Source organism: Bison bison, unplaced genomic scaffold, assembly GCF_000754665.1.
Source record: "Bison bison bison isolate TAMUID 2011002044 unplaced genomic scaffold, Bison_UMD1.0 scf7180017864144, whole genome shotgun sequence".
Lineage (NCBI taxonomy): Eukaryota > Metazoa > Chordata > Mammalia > Artiodactyla > Bovidae > Bison > Bison bison.
In genome coordinates this window covers 5,386,045-5,406,204 of record NW_011494716.1, presented here as the reverse complement: position 1 = coordinate 5,406,204, position 20,160 = coordinate 5,386,045, and positions in this window count along the sequence as shown.

The window sequence follows — 20,160 nt, the reverse complement described above, 5'->3', positions numbered from 1 at the left end:
GAAAACACAGAGCTAGCAAGAAGCATCACTGAAGTTTGAACCTGGGTCTTTTGTGCTTTTTTTCCTACCACATGTAGGGGTTCCGGGCTTCTCAGGTGGCGCTAGTGGTAAAGAACCTGCCTGCCAATGCAGGAGACATAAGATATGTGGGTTCGATCCCTGGGTTGGGAAGATCCCCTAGAGGAGGAAATGGCAAACCACTCTAGTATTCTTGCCTGGAAAATCCCATGGACAGAGGAGCCTGAAGGGCTACAGTTCATGGGGTTGTAAAGAGTCAGACTCGACTAAAGTGACTTAGAACTCATGTAGGGTTTTGGAATAAATCCCCCACCTTCCCCAGTGGGGCCTCTATCTCTCAAGCCTCTATCTTTAATAATCCACTAGATTTCACAGGTGGTGGAATTAATATCTTTTTACCTTTTCTAGGTTGCTGAGATTCAGAAGAGGCACCTCTAGGCGCCATAGAGGTCAGTTGTAAAATCTGCCATTATAAAATTAATTAAATTAATATTCTGGTGTGAAGAGGCTGCTGGGAGCAGGGCTCCATGAGGCCCATTGACTTTCACATAGAGGGGAAATTTTTCTGCACTCCGCCCCTTGGGGCTGCATGAAAAATTCATGGCAGAAGTTGGCTCTTGAGTGCTTGCAGCAATGGCATCTTCATGCAATTAAACCTTTACAAAATTCAAAAGTCTTCCCCTGCTCTAGCTGCAAGCAGGAAACAATGCAAATAAAGGAGTTTTAAAGTGAGATGGGCAGAGTTTTAACTCACCGCTACCTGGTCAACAGTAAGAAACAGTAACAGACTTTATTTTCTTGGACTCCAAGATCACTGCAGATGGTGACTGCAACCATGAAATTAAAAGATGCTTGCTCCTTGGAAGAAAAGCTCTGACAAACCTAGACAGTGTATTAAAAAGCAGAGAGGTCACTTGCCGACCAAGGCCTGTATAGTCAAAGCTATGGTTTTTCCAGTAGTCATGTGTGAGCTGGACCATAAAGAAGGCTGAGCACTGAAGAATTGATGCTTTCGAATTGTGGTGCTGGAGAAGACTCTTGAGAGTCCCATGGACTGCCTTCAAGGAGATCCAACCAGTCCATCCTAAAGGAACCCTGAATATTCATTGGAAGGACTGATGCTGAAGCTCAATACTTTGGCCACTTGATGCGAAGAGCTGACTCATTGGAAAAGACCCTGATGCTGGGAAAGATCGAAGGCAGGAAGAGAAGGGGATGACAGAGGATGATATGGTTGGATGGCATCATCAACTCAATGGACATGAGTTTGAGTAAACTCTGGGAGATAGTGAAGGCCAGGGAAGCCTGACATGCTGTAGTCCATGGGGTTGCAAAGAGTCACACACAACTGAGTGACTGAACAACAACAACAGAAATGTGGTCAATAAAATGTCCTGGAGTTGAAATGAAGAACTCCCACTGTGGAAGCCTGGTGACTCCTTCCAAGGAAGAACAATGCTTGAGTGAAAAGGGGGATCCTGGATTCTTTGGGTGGATCCTAAGCCCCCAAACAGGTGTTCTTATAAGAAAAGATGAAGATACAGACAGAAGACAGACACAGAGGAGCTGGCAAGGCAAAGATGACCATCCAGTGGGAGAGACCTATGTGTCAACATGTCTACAACAATGCACCAATGTCATTGCTGACGCGGGCACAGAAGATCGTGAAGGCAAGGAAGAAAGAAGACCCCAGGGTGGGAGCTTCAAGGGAGGGGACTATCTTTTAAAAATTTTGTGTTTTACATTTGGCTGTGCTGGGTCTTATTTGCAACATGCAAACTCTTAATTGCAGCATATAAGATCTAGTTCCCTGACTAGGGATCAAACCCAGGTCCTCTGCATTGGGAGCCCAGAGTCTTAGCCACTGGACCACCACGGAAGTCCCAGGACTGCATTTTTGATATCAACATTATAGCTTTTACCCCAAGACAGTGCAGATCTCTGGACAGGATGGAAGCTCTCCAAGCTTTTGCTGAATAAACAAAGAATGCATTTTACCTGCTGGGCTCAGAGAAGTCTTCCCCTAAGAGCTGAGTTCTGAACTGACTCTGGAAAGATGAAAAAGACAGAAGACAAGAGTGAGCGGGGGCTCCGCCCAGGGAACATCCTTTTCAAAGGCTGGGCTGCAAGAGAGAGCACGAAGCTTTTGAGGACTTCCCTGTGGCTTGGATGGTCTCTATGGGATATCAGCGGGAAGAGATGAAAGATGAAATGGCCCGAAGGCAGATCCCAAAGGGCCTTGTCAGCTGTGTCAAAGACCTGGAACATTAGCCTAGAGGCTATGGGCACCACCAGAGGATCTGGCCCTTGCCTGTTCCTCAGACACTGTTTCTACCACTCTCCCATCCCCCACTCCGCTCTTCCCGCTCCATCCTCAGATAGGTTTGTGTGAATGATCACACTTCGTCCACCACTAGGCACTTTTCATGTGCTTTTCTCTACCCAGAGTTTTCTCCTCCACATATACACATCTTGCTGTTGTTGCTTTAGCTGTCATTTCCTTCTCCAGGGAATCTTCCTGACCCAGGGCTTGAACCCGCGTCTCCAGCATCGCAGTTGGATTCTTTACCACTGAGTCACCGGGGAAGCCCTATCCATTTTTAAAAACATTGATTTATTTTTAATCGATGGATGATGGCTTTACAATATGGGTTTGGTTTCTGTCATACATCAACATGCATTAACCATAGGTGTACATATGTCCCCTCCCTCTTAATCTCCCTCCTGCCTCCCGCCCATTCCCACTCCTCTAGGTTATTACAGAACCCGGGTTTGAGTTCCCTAAGGCATACTGCAAATTCCCATTGGCATGTAGACCCAGCACAGGCAAAAATAAATACATAAATTTTATAAAAAGAATTGATTCTGTTTTGTTGTCACCACATGTGATCAGTTTGGGGATGGATGCTGGTTGTACCCATCCCGCTGTAAATGGGGAATTGAGAGGGGTTATCCTCCCCCTAGGTCTGAATCTTCAGGCAGTGCTCTACCAGTTTATCTGATTCCAGCAGAGCAAGTGCCCCTCTTCACTTACTCCTTTCTTTCACCTCTCCAAGCTTCCTTTTCTTAAAACGAGAGACTATTACCTGCTGCTGGTAGTTCATCTGAAGTCACTGAGGGTGAAGCTGCTGGGCTCCAAAGCATTTTATTCTAGGAGAACAGGAGGATAAAGGATGAATGCCAGGGAACAGGAGTTCCTGGAATTTAAGTAAGAAGTAACTAGACCCTAAAATTTAGACCTCAGAGCAGAGTCAGGAAATCTGAACTTGGAGGCTGTCACAGCCGACCTCAGACTTTCAGTCATATCTTGTTAGGCCTAATCTGACTTCCCCTGCTCACATTGGAGGCGACACGAGCTGACTCAGAAGTGTAGGCGCTGCGAGCTGCAGATTCGGAGTGGAGTTGAATGCCACATTCACCTTTCACAACCTTTGCTGCTCCAGAAGCTTATAAAATAATTTTCGCCTTTATCTAAAGGCAGAAGGGCTTTTCTGCCCCCCCCACCCCACATTCCCCCAGCTAATGTTCTGGCTTTTTCCTTCTTCTTTTTTTTTTTTTTTGACTCCTCTTTCCACCTAATAAATCCTCAGTGCAGTGCCGGCCTATGTAATCAGGGCTGTGCAGGCTGCTCTCGGAGCTCGCTTCCCAGGCTGCACTGCAGAAACTCATTGGAGGGAGGGATAAAACTTGGGGAAGTAATGATGTTTCCAACACCGGCCAGCTCCCGGAGGTCAGACCCTGATGGAGATCCTCCTGCCCTCCGCGCACTCCTGGAAAAGAAGTCTGGCTTATTTACCATTTTAGAAAGTTAGACCTTTTCAAAGAGATGCCCCAGGCAAAACATCCTGCCTCTCCCCGTCTCTGGGAAACTAATGACTTCTCAGAAAGTTTTGACAGTGAGAGTTGTTCCGACAGCTGGGGGCGGTTGCCGGGAGCTGGGCTGGCACGTGGCCTGCAGAAAGAGCCGGCCTGTGTGCTGTTGGCTCGGGGATGCCTGCTTCTAAAATGCATCGGGTTTGACTTTCTGGGATAGAAATGGGGGTGCAGGAACAACGCCAGGCGTTGGGCAAGTCTCTGGACCAGGGCCATGTTCTGAGAGTCAGATTATGGATGGGGTCTTAATTTTGAGGTTCCTGAAATACTTGAATTATTGCAACCATAAGAACAGTAATGATGAAGTCTGAGATTTGAAAGAAGACAAAACAATGTTACTTGCATGCACATCTCATCAGATCCCTAAAATGATGACAACAGATAAATGGTTTCATGCTTACTTTTATCTTTGAGGCAAAAAGAGGCTCACAGAGAATTATGTGAACAGGTTTTGGAGTTTATATCCCATCTGGAAGTCAGACTCAGGTCTTTCTAACTCTAGCTGTGTCAGGCTGTGTACTGTCGACTCCTGAGGGCGCTGTAGGCAGGGGCGGGATTCACTGGATGGGTTGGAGATGGAGATGGAGAACGTGATGCCAAGAAAACCCTGACCCCATCCTATGGACATAGTGATGACCACACACATGCTCCTAGAATAAAGAGAACAAGGAACTTGTAATCACACCGCTAAGGACCTACTCCATATACACTGTGTGTATATATATGTGTGTTCACATACCTGAGATGGCTTCAGTCAACCTTTGTAGACAAGTCAATGAAAAAATTTTTTACACGAACACAGGCCATGACTGTTGACAAAATACATTCAAACCTTCTTATCCTTCCATGAGAAAGTGTGAGTCACTCAGTTGTGTCTGACTCTTTGCCAGGCTCCTCTATCCATGGGATTCTCCAGGCAAGAATACTGGAGTGGGTTGCCATTTCTTACTCCAGGAGATCTTCTCAGCCCAGGAATCTAACCCACATCTCTTTGTATTTCCTGTACTGGCAGACAGATTCTTTACTGGGGAGAGGCTAGTTTTCACAAAAATCTGGTAAGTGAGCGAAGGTAGAGATTTACACTAATTCTCATTTTGAAGAAATTGAGTTTGGAGAGCTTATGAGACTCAAGTATGGTGGCTGGATCTGTAAAGAATCTGCCTGCAGTGCAGGAGACCTGGCAATCCCTGGGTTGGAAAGATCCCTGGGAGGCGGGCATAGCAACTCACTCCAGTATTCTTGGCTGGAGAATTCCATGGACAGAGGAACCTAGTGGGCTACAGTTCATGGGGTTGCCAAGAGTCAACACGGCTGAGCGACTAAGCACAGCACATGAGACTCAAGTTAGATTATAATGCTGGTAAGCAGTGAAGCCACCAAATGTCTAAGATCTGTTGTAACAGAAAATAGAAGGTGCTATTGAACAGTCAAATTCCTGGGTCCCTACCAGACCAACTAAATCAGAATATCTGGATTTTGAAATCACTTCTCCAGGAGATCTTAAGGCAACTGGCCCATGGCTAGGTAGTTGAAACCAATTCATCACACCATGCTTCTCACGTCAAGTTCCAAATAAGGATGGTAGAGAGGTGGGGAAGGAGGAGAAAGAAGTGTCAAGAGATGTAACATCCTTCCTTACTAAATATGGTATAACTCTTCACACTCTCAGCTCCACTGGGGAGCCCCCAATGTCTCATGAAGTCTAGCCCTCATTTCTCTTGGTACCTATTCTGGTACCCGATACCCAAGATATCCTCAGTCAACCTTTGTAGATGTGAGTCAATGAAAAAAAAATTTTCCCTGAACACAGGTTGTGACTGTTGACAAAATACACTCAAGCCTTCTGATTCTTCCAAGAGAAAATATGAGTCACTCAGTTGTGTCTGATTCTTTGCAACCCCATGGACTGTAGCCTGCCAGTCTCTTCAGTCCATCAGATTTCCCAGGCAAGCATACCAGAGTGGGTCATCATTTCCTGACCCAGAGATTGAACCCGGGTCTACTGCTTGGCAGGCAGATTCTTTACCCCTGAGCCACTTGGGAAGCCCTATCTCCTCCTCAATGGCATTGCCAATCATAACCACTCCCCTCTCAGTAGTGTTTAAGAATACCCATTTCTTCCACTCCACTGACATCTGATACTGCCAAACCTTTAAGTTTTGAATGCTATGATTTTAAGGGATGGTTGAGGGTTTTACAAAGGCTGCCCTGGGTCAGGACTGTCCATTTGTTTCTTGAGATCTTTCTGGAAATATGTCCAGAACACCTCCCCACCATGGCCTTGTCTCAGGCCATTATCACCTCCACGTGACTTACTGATACCATCTGAGTCAGGGATGAACTCCCTGCCCAGCGTGACTTGCTGATCTTATTTGACAAAGGTGGAAGGAAGGCATCCTTATATCCCACCTCTGCAAGAATATATGTGTTGCAGCCTAAGCCTGTGTTTGCTGCACCTGGCTGGCCTTGGCAATCACCCGAGAAGCTTAGAAGAAAAACAAATAACCTCCTTCATCTTCCCAGGCACGGATCCAGATAAACAGACTCAAAGTCTCAGAGATGGGGCAAGGGTATCTGCACTTTTAAAAGCTTCCCTTGTGATTCTGATGCAGCTGGTTTGTGAACTGCCAGTTGGAGAGCCACTGCTATCAGAGAAAGTGCTATGTCAGTTAGGAGCTTCCCCGGTGGATCAGTGGTACAAATTCTGCCTGCAATGCAGAAGACGCAGGTTCAATCCTTGGGTTGGGAAGAAAGGCAATGGCAACCCACTCCAGTATTCTTGCCTGGAAAAATCCATGGGCAGAGGAGCCTGGAGGGCTATAGTCCATGGGGTTGCAATGAGTTGGGCATGCCTGAGTGTCTGAGCAAGCATGCTCTGTCAGTTACAGTCTATTATATAAAATACATGAAGCAGGCATGGTTTGCAGCTAGATTTCCTGAGTTTAATTGCCTGGTCAGCCTCTGCCCAAGTTGCTGACCTTGGGCAAATCCCTCTAAAGCTCCAGTGGTTGTTCCAAATAGTTGTGGGTGATGTCATATGGGAAGCACTGACTTATATCCAGCCATGGTTCAAGTCATCAAAACAGAACAAAGCACGCAGTTCTGTCTTGTTTCCGTGGTATCTCTGTTCCAAAATGAGGCACCAGTAAGTTATCCCTCCCATTATCCTGCCATCTGTGAAATCCGAACCAGGATGAAAAAGCTCCCAGGTTTCCCAGTAACAGATGCAGATTCAGATCTGCTGAGTTGAGAGGTGATCAGTGGTTGGAGATGGGAAGGCGCAAAGGGAAGTGGGGACACAGTATAGGATATGCAGCTTAGGGGTTAATAAAAAAGACTTGGAGTCAAAAGACCAAAGATCTATCAAGTTCTCCATTTAGGGACTTGATGCTACAATTTTCCCTTCTGTGAGATGGGGTGATGATGATTACATGGAGCGTGGTTGTCAAGATTAAGGTAGACAATTCATATAAAATACAGTGTCCAGGCTTTCCAGGTGCTAAGTGGTAAAAGAATCTGCCTGCCAACGCAGGAGATGAGGGTCGATCCCTGGGTTGGAAAGATCCCCTACAGGAGGAAATGTCAACCCACTCCAGTATTCTTGCCTGGAGAGTTCCTTGGACAGAGTGTGGTGGGCTACAGTCCATGTGGTTGCAAAAAGTCAGACACAACTGAATGACTAAGTGTGTGAACACACACATCTGGCATTAAAAGTGTGATTATTAGAACTGATTCAAATGTATTCTTTTTAATGGCTGAGTAATACTCCATTGTGTATATGTACCAAATGAGGTGGATGAAACTGGAGCCTATTATACAGAGTGAAGTAAGCCAGAAGGAAAAACATAAATACAGTATACTAACGCATATATATGGAATTTAGGAAGATGGTAACAATAACCCGGTGTACGAGACAGCGAAAGAGACACTGATGTATAGAACAGTCTTATGGACTCTGTGGGAGAGGGAGAGGGTGGGAAGATTTGGGAGAATGACATTGAAACATGTAAAATATCATGTAAGAAACGAGTTGCCAGTCCAGGTTCGATACACGATACTGGATGCTTGGGGCTGGTGCACTGGGACGACCCAGAGGGATGGTATGGGGAGGGAGGAGGGAGGAGGGTTCAGGATGGGGAACACATGTATACCTGTGGCGGATTCATTTTGATATTTGGCAAAACTAATACAATTATGTAAAGTTTAAAAATAAAATAAAATTAAAAAAAAATAAATAAATAAATAAAAATAAAATATAAAAAAAAAGTGTGATTATTATTACGACCACAGTGGGGTTGAGTTTTGACAATTATGGGGAGAAATCAAAAAGTGAAGGAAACCAACTCATCAGATGGCCTGGCTGAGTTTTGGGGAAAGTGTTAGAAAGGCATTTAGACGAAGTTTGGAAACAGGGCTGTATTAGTTCTTATCGCTGCTGTAGTAAATGACTACAAACTCAGTGGCCTAAAGGTTGGAAGTTCAAAATGGCCTTCCTGGGCTAAAATAAAAATGTTGGCCAGGCTGCATTCCATTTTTCTGCCTTTTCCAGCTACTAGGGGCTGCCTGCATGCTTTGGCTCATGGTCCCTTCTTCCATCTTCAAAGCCAGGAATGTGATAGACATCACCTCCATGAGCTTTCTTATGTCTCCCTCCTTTCCTTTTTATTCATCTTGATTGTGGTGATGATTTCACCCTACTTGCCTAAGTCCAAATGCATGAACGATGTGCAATTTTTATATACAAAATTGTACGTAAATAAAGCTCTTCATAAAGCAAATTCCGGCGGTGTAGCATCTTCACATCTCTCTCTGATTCTCCTGTCTCCCTCTTTGATTTTTTAAAATATTCTTTGTTTATTTGTTGGCTGTTCTAGGCCTTCATTGCTGTGCACGGGCTTTCTCCAGTTGCACTGTGCGGGCATCTCATCGCTGTAGCTTTTTCTTGCAGTGACTCCTCTTGTTGCAAAGCACAAGCTCTAGGGTGTGTGGGTTTCAGTAGTCGTGGTCCACTGGCTTAGTTGTTCCATGACACGTGGAATCTTCCTGGACCAGGGATCAAACCTGTGTCCCCTGCACTGGCAGGCAGAGTCTTAACTCCTGGACTATCAGAAAAGTTCTTCCTCTTTGATTTATAAGGACCCCTGAGATTATACTAGACACTTCTGAATAATCCAGGATAATGTCCCCATCTCAAGACCCTTATGGTAAAGGACCTGCCTTCCAATTCAGGAGATGTGAGAGATGTGGGTTTGATCCTTGCGTTGGGAAGATCCCCTGGAGGAGGGCATGACAATCCACTGCAGTATTCTTGCCTGGGGAATCTCATGGACAGAGGAGCCTGGTGGGCTATAGTCCCTAGGGTGGCAAAGAGTTGGACATGACCGAAGCGACTTGGCACACACACAAGACCCTTTGCCTGGAGAGCATGGGTCCAGATGATAATGTGGTGAGTAGGGAGACTTGATGATTACTGGGAGGTGTGGAGGAGTACCATTTTTTTCTTTTGTTTGTCTTGACCAAAGTACCTCCTTCTCATCTCTTGAGGCTCAGCTAGATTTTTATCTTCCCTGGAAAGGTTTTGCCAAACCCTGACCCAGGCCCAAATAAACAATCTCTGTTCTGGTATATCCACAGCAAGCACACTGCTTCCTTATAAGAGCCACCGTACTATGGCACCCACACTAGTCTGATCTCTTGTTCCCATGGAACTGTGAGGCCTGTGGTGCTTAGCTCAGTGCCTAGAACATAATAGGAACTTAATAGATATTTGTCAAGGAAAGCAATAAAGTAAAAACAAGTAAGAAAGTGCTTAGTTTTATTCAACTCTTATAAATGAATGAATGTTCAAATCGTGAAGAAAAATTTTTCTTGCAAGTGCTTTCTCTGTATATGTGGGGCTTTCCTGGTGACTCAGTGGGTAAAGAATCTGCCTGCTAATGCAGCAGATGCAGGTTTGATCCCTTGGTTGGGAAGGTTCCTTGGAGAAGGAAATGGCAACCTGCCTCGGTATTCTTGCCTGGAGAATCCCCTGGACAGAGAAGCCTGATGGGCTACAGTCCCTGGGGTTGCAAAAGAGTCAGACATGACTGAAGTGACTGAGCACTTGTGCGTGGGCTCCAGAACCTGACGATGTGTGTTTAAATCCTCACTTGTCATTTACGAGTTGTGTCAAGGGGGCCCTTGCTTTGTCACTCTGTACTTCCTGCCTTCATATCCTTGCCTTCATGCTGAGGACAATGACAGTATGATCACCATTTGGTTACTGATGAGGCTTCATCAAGCCCAACTGTGTCAGTCACGGAGAACCATATTCCCCAAATATGATAAAACTCAATGTTCCACCATTTCTGCTACAAAATAGTGATGTCTGGTAAACGTGAAACGAGTGAAGTTTGTGTGTGGTGTTTGCTCATAGAGATTAAAAAAAATAATAGGATAAAAAAAGGTAAGAAGATCATATTGCAAGGTGTTATTCTTCCTTCTTTTTACAGATATTGTGTGTATGTTAGTTGTTTAATCGTGTCCAACTCTTTGTGACCCCATGGACTGTAGCCTGCCAGGCTCCTCTATCCATGGAATTCTCCAGGCCAGAATATTGGAGTGGGTTGCCGTTTCCTCCTCCAGGGGATATTCCCAACCCAGGGATTGAACCGGGGTCTCCTGCATTTCAGATAGATTCTTGACCATCTGAGCCACCAGGGAAGCCCAGACTTAATGAGGTCAAGTGACTCATCTAAGGTGTCAGAAGGGCTTGATGCTGCTCAGCTTTAGAGCTGGAATTCACATCTAGACTTTTAGTCTAAGGGCTTCCCTGGTGTCACAAATAGTAAAGAATCTGCCTGCAATGCAGGGGACCTAGATTTGATCCCTGGGTTGGGAAGATCTCCTGGAGAGGGGAATGGTACCCCACTCCAGTATTCTTGCCTGGAGAATTCCATGGAGAGAGGAGCCTGACTGGCTACAGTCCAAGGGGTCGAAAAGAGTTGGACACAACTGAGTAACTATCTTATCTTCTATGCTAAAATGATCCAACCCAGAAGAGAGTAAGGGGAGGACACTGGGGATACTTTCCAGGGCTTGGGGGATGTGATTCTGGGGTCTGTGCAGCTTTCTGCCCATCTCCACACCAACACGAGAGCAGGCGCCAGACAGTCCACTACCCCTGGACGCATGAGCCTCAGGAATCTAGATTCCCAACATCCCATGACCTTGAGGAGTCTGACAAGGCTCTTTCCCAGGGCGCTCATCCTTTGCCTTAAGGAAAAACCCTTGAAACAAAGTGAGACTCCTTTTCAGAGCCCCAGATGGCTTGACGGGAAAAAAAAAAAAAAAAGGAAAATTTATGAAAGTCACAAGGAGTCCTTGGAATGTGGCCACGTGGCAGGACAGAGCATAAATGCTTTTTCTTCTCTTGACAAAGAGAGAGAAGAAAAGCTTGTGGTCTACTCAGGGTAGGACACAGGGAAAGGCGAGTGACTAACTTCCTCGACTTGGACAGTCACCTGATTCAAGACTCTGTCTCCTAATTTCTGGGGTCTGGAGAAGAGCGCATTCCCCCTCGACACCTCCCATAGCAGCAGAAACCTCCAGGAATTTGTATTTTTCAAGGTCATAGAGCCAGTCCTGGATGCCCCCAGGAAAAGGTCTTCAGAAGAGTAAATGAAAATATACTTTAGGAGTATTTTAGTTTAAGAATCTAGAATTTCCCCAAGCTACCCAATTCTCCTTCCCTCTTAAGACCACATTGTTTGGGACTTTCCTGGTGGTCTGGTGGTTAAGACTGTGCCTTCAAATGTGTGGGCTGCAGGTTCGATTCCTAGTCGGGGAGCTACGATCCTACAGGAAAGTGAAAGTGTTAGTCGCTCAGTAGTGTCTGACCCCATGCATGTAGTCTGCCAGGCTCCTCTGTCCATGAAAATCTCCAGGCAAGAATACACATACCTTGCAGCCAAAACCAAAAACATAAAACAGAAACAACATTGTAACAAATTCAATAAAGACCTTAAAAATGGTCTGCATAAAAAATTTTTTTTAAAAATTAAAAAAAAGATAGCATTGTTCAACCATGATTTCTTGAGCTGTCAGAGATTTAAGCATTTTTATTCAGTCACCAAGTGCCTACCAAACTCCTTACCATGGTTTGGTAGCTCTGTGATTGACTTTAATTTTACCTGCAACCCAGAACCAGTCAATTACAGCACCCCATCCCCAGGCCACAGGAATTGGTGAAGGAGAGGGCCTCAAACAGAACCAGTAGAATCCTGCCTTGGGATTTTGGACTTTGAAAATTATGTCTTTTTTTTTTTTTCTGCTTGACTTGATAAACTGGGAGAATACGGATTTGGGGATCTGGGAGTGGTCTCCCCGAGGGTTTGTACACAGCTCTTCTGAAGAACAAAGTTAAGCAAAGATGAAAGATGGATGAGGGGAAAATGCACTGGGGCTTTGAGTCTTCCTTCCAGCCTTGGAGGCTCTGCTTCCTGAAGCTATTTCTGCTAGCTTTGCAGCTATCCAAGTATTTTTTCAGGCTAGGTAAACTTGTTTCTTCTTTTCTTGGATGTCTTTTTTTTTTTTTAATTTTTCATTGAAGGATAATTGCTTTACAATGTTGTACTGATTTCTGCTGTACAACAATGTGAATCATCCCTAAGTATACATATGTCTTGGCTTCCTTGGTGGCTCAGATGGTAAAGAATCTGCTAATGCAGGAGACCAAGGTTCCATCCCAGGGTCAGAAAGATCCCCTTGAAGAAGGGCATGGCAACCCACTCCAGTCTTCTTGCCTAGAGAATCCCATGGACAGAGGAGCCTGGCTGGCTACAGTCCACGGAGTCTCAGAGAGTCCTACATTACTGGGCAACTGAACACAAACTGCAAAATCCTGGAAGATGGGGAGTGACCCTACTTCAGCTCTGCATCCACAGTACCCAGTATGATGCGTGATGTTTAATAGGAACAGGATGAGCAAAGTTCAGTGAATGGGGGACTGAGCCCCTTTCATCTGCAGGGCCGAGCGAGTGTCAAGCAAAGATGGGAGGGAATGAACTTTGATAGAACATCTGCTCTGTCAGTAATAATAGTAGATTAGTAGACACTCAGCAATTGATGGATATTTTTATTCACTGTATTCAACATGGCAACATTATGTAGTAGAGATGATCATCTCCATTAAGATTTTTATTATTTTTTTAATATTTATTTGGCTGCCTTCCGTGTTTGCTGTGTCATGTGGGATCTTTCATCGTGGCTCTTGGATTCTCTAGCTGTGACGCTGGGGCTCACTTGGGCTCAGTAGATGTGGTGCATGGACCTAGTTACCCCAGTGAATGTGGGATCTTAGTGCCCTGATTAGGGATCAAATCCACATCCCTTGCCTTACAAGTCGGATTCCTAACCATTGGACTACCAGGGAAGTCCTTCATCTCCATTTTATAGACAAGAGAAGGACATAAAGAAATCAAGTCTCTTCTCTGGGTTATATAGCTGATGTGTAGAAGACCTAGAATTTGAACTCATATCTTTGAGGCCCTATAGTGTCTGTTGGTTTGTTTTGCTTTTTAAAAACAAAAAAAAACATTATTTAATGGAGCAACAGATGAAGAAGACATGGCCTCCACCTTCAAGAAGCTCAAAGTGTGCTAGAAGAAATAAGCTTGACAACATACACCAAGTAGTGTACTATGGGATGACTTGAGATAACTTGTGTTCCCAAATGAACACACCAAGGGATATACAGACACTGATCCGAGAGGCATTCCATCTCAGTCTCGGGTTTGTTTTGTTGGGACATAAATTTTAGGTGATTATGAAGAATTGCCTAATGCAAAGGAGGCCCTAAAGCTGGATGGATACACAGAACATGTGAAGAGTTCACCTGGAAGAATCAGTGGGACTCGCATTTGCTGGGGAGTTTGCAGAAAGAACTGAAGGGCTCTTCTGACCTGCAGATTGATGATCCATTAACTGTGGCTGGTTGGAGGCATTTATTGGACCAAAAATTAAGCATTTAGCATCAGGACTTGGATAGAGATGTGCGTGGACCTCCTTGGTGGTCACCCCAGGGAGCTCAGATGATCACAGTTCTGTATCCTGGAGGGTAAGGCGGTGCCAGCTAGTAAGTAGAGTATGGCCTTGAGCTGGCTTCTGAGGGTGGGCTTGTGGAGGAAGGCAGTGGTCCTCAGGGTAGATGGCCTTCTAGGGGAGACATGCAAAACTTTGGGGGCTTTGGAAGCCTTTTAATAAGCTTTGCAGCTCTGTGCAAAGAGTGCTTGGTTGCTGCTAATGGCATGGTGCTTCAGTTCCCCTAATTCTTCAGGGTATAATTTAGCATGTCTGGCTGTCTATTAGGGGTGTGTCTGTATATATATGTGTGTATTGAGTAGCCTGGTTGGCAGACAGGGTGGTAAGAGAGCTCCATTTGAGAAGAGCAGAGGGTACCCAGCAATAGAAAACCAAGCCCACCTTCTGGGTAAGGAGCTGCCTTTTAGAAATCCCACAGACCGTGGGAGATGACTAGCCTGGTGCCATATGCCCTCTGTCTCTTATCCTGTTTCATCTCCCATAATCTTTGGCCATTGCCATCTATATTTTACAGGTGAGGAAACTGTCACTTAGCCTAAGACATGCAGTCAAGAAGAGTGGTGAGAGATATGATGGATGAGATGATTCAAGAGTTTTAGGGTTAATGAAGGATTTTGGACTTACTGTTAAGTGCAGTGGGAAACTGTTAATGAGTCTTGAGCGGTGGGTTGACAAAGTATGGCCCTATATGGCAATGAAATGGAGCAGGGCAAGAGTGGAAGCAGAGACAGCAAAGAGCTATTTAGTGTTCCACTTGGAGCAAGAGGGGCTTGGGTTATTTAGCATGCTGTGCTAAGTCATTTTGGTCATGTCCAACTCTCTGTGACCTGATGGACTATAGCTCACCAGGCTCCCTTGTCCATGGGATTTTCCAGGCAAGAATACTGGAGTGGGTTGCCATTTCCGTCTCCAGGGGAGCTTCCTGACCCAGGGATTGAATCTGAATTTCTTGGGTCTCCTGCATTGGCAGGCAAATTCTTTACCACTATGCCACCTAGGAAGTCCCACAGTGGAATATTACTCAGCCATAAAAAGGGATGAAATTGGGTCCATTTGTAGAGCCATGGATGGACCTAGAGGCTGTCACACAGAGTGAAGTAACTCAGAAAGAGAAAAAAAATTTTTATCGTATATTAATGCATATGTGTGGAATCTGAAAAAATTGCTATAGATGATCTTATTTACAAAGCAGAAATAAAGACACAGAAGTAGAGAATAAATATATGGATACCAAGGGGGTGGGGAGGATGGGATGAATTGGAAGACTGGAATTGCTGTATGCACTATTGATATGATGTATAAAATAGATAAATAATGAGAACCTACTCTACGGCACAGGGAACTCTACTCAATATTCTGGTGACTTAAATGGGAAGGAAATTCAAAAAAGAGGGGATATATGTTTACATATAGCTGACTCACTTTGCTGTACAGTAGAAACTAACAGGACATTGTAAAGCAACATACTCCAATAAAAATTCTAAAAATATATGGACAGGGCAATTCTGGAGGCCTCTACTGGGGAGACACTCAAAGGAGGAAAGAAATAGAGATTTGACCAGAGTTCTCTCTGAGTTCAGAATCTCTCAGCAACAGCACCCGCTGGTTCTTGCAATCCTCCTGGGGACAAGGGTGGTTTGGGGTTTCTCAGAAGGACTGAGAAGGGGGTGCTGAGAGCAGGGTGGTCACAGGAGGTGGGGAGTGGGGTGGCCTGGGAGCAGAGCTGTAGCCGGTCTCCAATCAGACACCTGCCCTTTATCGCTTGCAACCCCTCTCTCCGGAATTACAGGTAATAAGGTAGAGCTGATGTTAATGGTTTATGACACGAACTCATTTTGAGAACTATATGCTTCACCCATCGCTTTTATTTTTCAATTTGCATCTGTTGGGTATTAATGGCTTTGGGGCTGTGTTTTCCATTTTAATCTTGCTTTTTTCTCATTTCCAAGTAGATTCCTTCTTTCAATTTACACAAACATTAAACCTCCATTTCCTGCAGCCCCACACTTTCCCCCACCCACCCCATTCTCTCTGCTGACCTTGTGATAAAACTTTTCTTGAACGCGTCAACTTTCCTTATACCAGGCCTGCCTTCCCATCCCCACCAGCCACTACTGCCTTATGCTTTAGCTGCTGCTGCTGCTAAGTCGCTTCAGTCGTGTCTGACTCTGTGCGACCCCCACCAGGCTCCCCCGTCCCTGGGATTCTCCAAGCAAGAACACTGGAGTGGGTTGCCATTTCCTTCTCCAATACATGAAAGTGAAAAGGGAAAGTGAAGTCGCTTGGTCGTGTCTGACTCTTAGAGACCCCACAGACTGCAGCCTACCAGGCTCCTCTGTCCATGGGATTTTCCAGGAAGATTACTGGAGTGGGGTGCCATTGCCTTCACCACTTGGCTATTTATAGTCTCTCATAGACTTTGATGTTACTTTGGGCTTCAAGGGAGAGATAATCCAAACCAACAGAGGGTTAAAACACACAGGTCTTTCATAGCTCACATAGTAAAACATCCAGAGGTGGACAGTTCTTGGGCTCATGGCTTTGAAGGTGCATGCGTGCTAAGTCATTCAGTCGTGTCCGACTCTTTGTGACCCCATGGACTGTAGCCCACCAGGCTCCTCTGTCCATGGGATTCTCCAGGCAAGAATACTGGTGTGGGTTGCCATTTCCTCCTCCAGGGGATCTTCCTGACCCAGGGCTCGAACCCATGTCTCTTATGTCTCCTGCATTGGCAGGTGGGTTCTTTACCACTAGCGCCACCTGGGAAGCCTTGATTTGAAGGTGCTATCCTCTGGAGGAGGGCATGGCAACCCACTCCAGTATTCTTGCCTGGGGAAGCCCATGGACAGAGGAGCCTACCAGGCTACATACCATAGCATCGCATAGAGTTGAACACGACTGAAGCGACTTAACACACATGCGTGCACTCACATGACCTCAATAAGAATACAGGTTTTTTTCCATCTCTCTGTTGTATCCTTCTAAGGGACTAGGTCTTTCCCCTCCCCAACCTGTCTCCTTATCATTATAAGAAACTGAACAGCTTTAGGGATCCTGTTCTCCATGGCTCTATGCACAGGAAGGATGGAGATGTTTTTCTATGTCTATTTCTTTTTACAGGCAGAATGTTTTTTCCCCAAGTTCCCCCCCTGGTTACCACTGGATCACATGTCTAAACCCATCACTGTATGGCATAACCATGGCCTTGATTGTTCCAGATGAATCATAATTCATGTCCTAGGACTGGGACCATCTTCCCTGAGCACCTTGTTGGCTGACACCTGAACAGAGCTAAGGACCAGCAGAGGCTGCTACACAAGGCAGGTTTTATATACCTCTGCGTCTTTGCTTCTGCTTGTGCTTTTCTGCTGCATCTTCTTCTGTCACCCAGTGACCTCAGATGCAGGTAATACCAGTCTCACTTCCTGTTCAGACTTTAAGATGCCCTGGCACCACATTCTCAGGGTCACCCTGATTTTGTTACTTTACGCCTGCAATTTCATAGTGCCCCAGGCATATGCCAAGCTCTGCATTTGCAATGTCATTCTTATGATAGTCTGCTTGTCCCACTAGACTGGGAGCTCTTTGCAAGTAGATGCGTTCATGTGTGCCCAGTCGTGTCTGACTCCTTTTGATCCCCTGGACTGTAGCCCGCCAGGTTCCTAGGATGGGTCTCTTCCACTCTGACGTCTCAGAACCCGGCACACAGGAAACACCCAGTAAAATTGACGAAGAGGCCCTAGCCTGTTGGCAGAAATATACATTGGGGCAAGCACTATGGAGAACAGTATGGAGTTTCCTTTAAAAAGTTAAAAAAAAATAGAGGTATCATATGATTCAGCAATCCCTCTCCTAGGCATATATCTGGGGAAAAAAATGAAAACTCTAATTTAAAAAGATAAATACACTCCAGGGTTCTTGGCAGTACTATTTACAGTATGCAGGACTTGGAAGCAACCTAAATGTCCATCAACAGATGAATGGATAAAGACGTGGTGTATATATACAATAGAATAAGACTCAGCCATAAAAAAGAATGAAATAATGCTATTTGCAGCAACATGGATGGATCTAGAGATTATCAGGTAAGTGAAGTAAGTCAGACAGAAAGACAAACATCCTACGGTATCACTTATATGTGGAATTTTAAAAATGATACAAATGAACTTGATTACAAAGCAGAAATAGACTTATGGATACAGAAAGCGAAGCTATGGTTACCAAAGGGGAAAGGAGCAGGAAGGGACAAATTAGGGTTTGGCATTAGCAGATACAAGCTACTACCTGTAAAACAGATCAACAAGGACCTACTGTATAGCACAGAGAACTACACTCAATATCTTGTAATAACCTATAATGGAAAAGAATCTGAAAAGGAACACACACACACATATATAAACATGAATTGCTTTTCTATACACTTGAGACTAATAAACACTGTGAATCAACTATACTTCAAAAAAACTGCGGAAAGGGCAAATGGCCCCGAGGAACGGGAAGCTGAGAGATGCCCTCGGCTTGCTCCTGCCTTGATACCTTCTCTTAAAGCATCAGCAGCATAAAGATGCTTGCAGTCCCCCAAACAAGCCATGTTCTTTTGTGTCCCAATGTCTTCCAGTTTTTTTGTATCTGCCATCTGCATGCCTTCATCTAGGCCTCCACTCCCACTGCTCAACTATTTTCTCGGCAAGCCATTTTTTAAAAAGGATCATCTCCAATATGAACAAGCTTTCTTTCTTTCTTTCTTCTGGAAATCCCTCCCAAATTTGGACACTTTCTTTCATGGTCCCGTTGCACTTGGCACACACTTCCATTAATTAAGGAACATTTTTAAAGCCTTTCTGTGCATTAATTTCCTCCTCAGACAAAAGAAATGATAAACTGCTTGGCTCTGGTTTTGAAGAGTCAATGGGTGAATGCATGTGTAACACTCAGACCAACATTTAGAGATGGAGCACTGCATGCAGGATTTGGTGGAAGTGGTTGCAGCCTGCACCCCTCTGAACTGCACATACCTGGTGATCTTTCTTTCTTCCTTAACCCTCTAAGGAAACTCTACCAATGACTATCATATTTTGTCCATCACTGACTCCCCAGCTCCCAGTTTAAGATGGGACACAAATTTGATGTTCAGTTTGCTAAGGACTGAGTGAGTGAACAAGAAACTTTTCCTTTTGCAGGAAGGCACCAGCCACTCCCAATCTTTCTGGGGGGGAAGAAGCAGTGAGGAAGAGGAGGTGGGGCTGCAGTAGAAAGAACGCAAGTTGGAAAAGAGGAAGTGATTCAAGACCTGCCACCGTTTCCCCCTCAAATTGCAAAAACCAACGCGCCAAATAAGTAAGCATCTTTGTAAAGGCTGGTTCTCTGCACGTTTTGGCAGTTGCAAATCAGGGAATCTGAGTTCTAATCCTGCTTTTGTTATAGATTCTCTGAATGGCCTTGGGAGTGCTCCTGAAACCAGATATTAGCTTCTCAGTTCATAACATCCCCAGAGGACAGGTTGAGTAATAGCTCAGGTTCTTAGCATCTCAGATATTTTAAAAAGGAATTAAATGATAGAATGAAAACAAAATATTCTGTGGTTCTAAGGACTTCAAAATCTTCCTTGGGACTAAGAAATGGGAGAGAGCAATCATTGAAGGTTATAATTTTTTGACTTCATTTTTTATTGCAGTAGAGTTGAATTACAGTGTTGTGTGAATTACTGCTGTGCAGCAAAGTGACTCAGTTATTCATACATGCATGCTAAGTCACTTCAGTCATGTCCCACTCTCTGCAATTCTATGGACTATAGCCCACTAGGCATCTCCAGGCAAGAATACTGGAGTGGGTTGCCACGCCCTCCTCCAGGGGATCTTCCCAACCCAGGGATTGAACCTGTGTCTCTTATGTCTCCTGCATTGGCAGGAAGGTTCCCAGCACCACCTGGAAGCCCTTATACACACACAGACACGCACACACACAGTCTTTTTCATATTCTATTTCATTATGGTTTATCATAGGATATTGAATATAGTTCCCTGTGCTATATAGTAGGACCTTGTTGTTTCAAAGGTTGTAATTTGTGCCAAAGTTGCTGATCCTGGGGTAGGGTCTGCATATATCTGAGAGAAGTGGGGAGCAGAGGGCTTTGGATCCAGGCAGGCCTCGCATCTAGCCTTCACCCTGTCACCATGAGTCCTTCACAAA